Source organism: Brassica oleracea, chromosome C2 (assembly GCF_000695525.1).
Source record: "Brassica oleracea var. oleracea cultivar TO1000 chromosome C2, BOL, whole genome shotgun sequence".
NCBI lineage: Eukaryota > Viridiplantae > Streptophyta > Magnoliopsida > Brassicales > Brassicaceae > Brassica > Brassica oleracea.
In genome coordinates this window covers 52,486,435-52,489,215 of record NC_027749.1, presented here as the reverse complement: position 1 = coordinate 52,489,215, position 2,781 = coordinate 52,486,435, and the positions used below count along the sequence as shown (strand labels likewise).

At 34.4% G+C, this 2,781-nt stretch overlaps 1 pseudogene; it reads right to left on the bottom strand.

Annotated features, from left to right (window-relative positions):
• Positions 1-2,007: 2,007 nt before the first annotated feature.
• LOC106324590 lies at positions 2,008-2,781 on the bottom strand (annotated as a pseudogene).

The window sequence follows — 2,781 nt, the reverse complement described above, 5'->3', positions numbered from 1 at the left end:
TTTAGTTCTATGTGTTACTGATTTGTCGGCTTCGGGTTTTGGATGAGATTTGAATAGATCGATAGATGCTCTCCGAAGACGAAGCTATGGTGAAGAAGACAATCTGGATGGAGGTTTAGTTTTATCTGGTGTTTGGTGGCTTGCTGGCTCGGGATGAGATCTCGAAGATTTTGATTGGAGGCTGTTCGTGGAAGATGCATGTGGGGTTTCAGGGTGATTCCGGCGAAACACTGTTGGGTTTCTCCGCCGTGGGGAAGATGAAGGGATATGACTTACACGTGTTGGCCTCGTTGTTGAGGATCCGGGTTTGGTTCGATGGTGTAATGGGCTTAGTTATTTTTGGCTTTTGTGGCCAATGGTGTCTTAATGTAGGTGTGGGGTTTTGCTTGGGTTGTAATATATAGTTTCGGGCTTGGTCCAGTTGGACCTTAACCTCTAATTAAAAAATAGTAGATAGCAAAAAAAAAAAAAAAAAAAAAAAAAAAAAAACCGAGATTTGTCTATGAATTGAGAAAGGCGTTTATATCTATTTATGAATTTTCATTACAGGCCAAACAAGATAGAAGGCGGCGACTACACATGTAGACATTCGGGTGGCATGCATGAGCCACGCTTAGAGCATCTCCAGTGTATTACTCCAGATTTTACTCTAAAATGGTGCAACGCCAAAATGGAGTAAGGTTTTTCTCCAATGTATTACTCCATATTCTACTCCAAAAATAATATATTTTATTAATAATTGTTAATAATACCTTATATTTATAAAAATTTACTAATTAACCCCAACTATTTTATGCTTACAAAAATTCCTTAAAATATTATTTATTTAAAATAAACATTTATTATTAAAAAGTACAAGAAATCATAAAAATAAAATAAAAGACAACATATAAGTTGGTTTAAAGAATATTTTTCTCACAAATGATCAACTAATACATTTCGTAATGAAACATAAACTTCTTTATTTTTGATATTCCTAAATCGAACAAGAAAACTTTGAAATCGTACATTTTCATCTTCTGCAATTTTGATATATGGAGGTGTACCTTCTCTTCCAAGTTCAGTTGGTGCATCGAATTCACGCTCATTTTCAATTATTATGTTATGTAAAATTATACATGTAGTCATGATGTCATGTAACACATTTTTCCCAAAATCGAACATGTCCTTTCACAATAGCGAAACACAACTGTAGATCATTTTATGTTATCTGTATTTTATATTATTATTATTTTTAATTACAATATATATCTTTATGTAAAGTTATTAAATAATGGAATATCTTGTTTATTTATGTTATTGTATCATTTTAAAATATTATTTAAATAAAAAAATAAAAACATTAAAGATTTAAAGGACCAATTCACAAATAAAAAAAAATTCAACAGAAAATGGAATGAGATTGGAGAAGATTTTACTCCAAAATAATATTTGGAGTATAAAATGGAGTAAGATTGGAAATGCCCTCAGTTGAGAAGAATCAGTAAGAGTGAGTTAATTACATATGCCTTGGATAAACAAGTGTCCTAGTTTTACTGATATATCTCAGTGGCTGCAACTGGAATGTCATTTTTTGGAATAAAATCATTTGGAATGAATCGGGATTCCATAAACTAGTTACCAGTTATCATGAATAGTTTCCAAACACAATTCCACTTATTCTATTTTTGGAATGAAACAAAAAAATAAATCTTTGGTAAAAATCATTCCTTTTATTCATATTCTAAACTCTCGTGAATGAATAGAATGTATGGAATCTCTATTCCATTTATAATTTCAGTTTTTATTCCATTTTTAATATCATTCCAAATTTTCCTATTCCATAAAAAATCATTCGTTTTATTTCTAATATTCAAATACACCCAGTGATGATGGTAACAAAAATAAAAATAAAAACCAAAATTACCGGGTCCAAAAACACAATAGAAAGCTTGAGCAAGAATCTACATAGTACAAGTTTGATTTCATTTATTATAAAATTAAATAGAAAAGTAAAACGAAAATCGTTTACGTCTGGTTCCTAGCTTTCTGCTTCTCCTTGGCTTCGCTACCTTGAGTTTTGTCGTAATCTTCCCAAAATGAAAATACATACATAATCGTAAACAATCACCGTCGATTAAGAGATATTTACTTGTATTGTACATATAATAAAGTGTTGTGAAATTACCAGGGTGGTTCTCATGGACCTTATCATTGTTGTCCTTTTGGAAAGTTTGATTTCCTCCATAGGTTCCTCCAAACCCTTCTTCATCAGACCTCGTTGCGTACCCTTCTCCAAACGAATGCGACATCACGTCCCTGCTCCATTTTCATCCAAAGATAATGGAGCAAAAACATTAGAATAACTTTTTTTTTTGAGATTTAGGAGGAGTGTCCTGGCCCCACGTGGTCCAGACTAGCCACGGAGTAGGCTTAGAGGAGTTACCTCAGACCACGTATTCTCCTCGGGCCCGGGCCGAAGAACCCATGTGAAAGCTTCGGTGGCCAACGGGAATTGAACCCGGGACCGTATTGGGGCCGAAGCTCCCTCAAGTACCACTAGGCTAACCCCGCTGGTTAACATTAGAATAACTTCCAAACGCTATTACACATACAAAGTGGACAAGACAAATACCGGTTTCCTCGTTTGGATTTTCAGGCTTCTTATCCATCTTTTGCTGGTCAGAAGCGGTCGCAAAAAAAACTAAGCCCGGTAACTTTGTTGCCCGTTCTACGCCGAGGGGACAAGAAAGAGACAGTTGTTGAAGATAGTGGTCGGATAGTCTTAAACACGTAGATCAT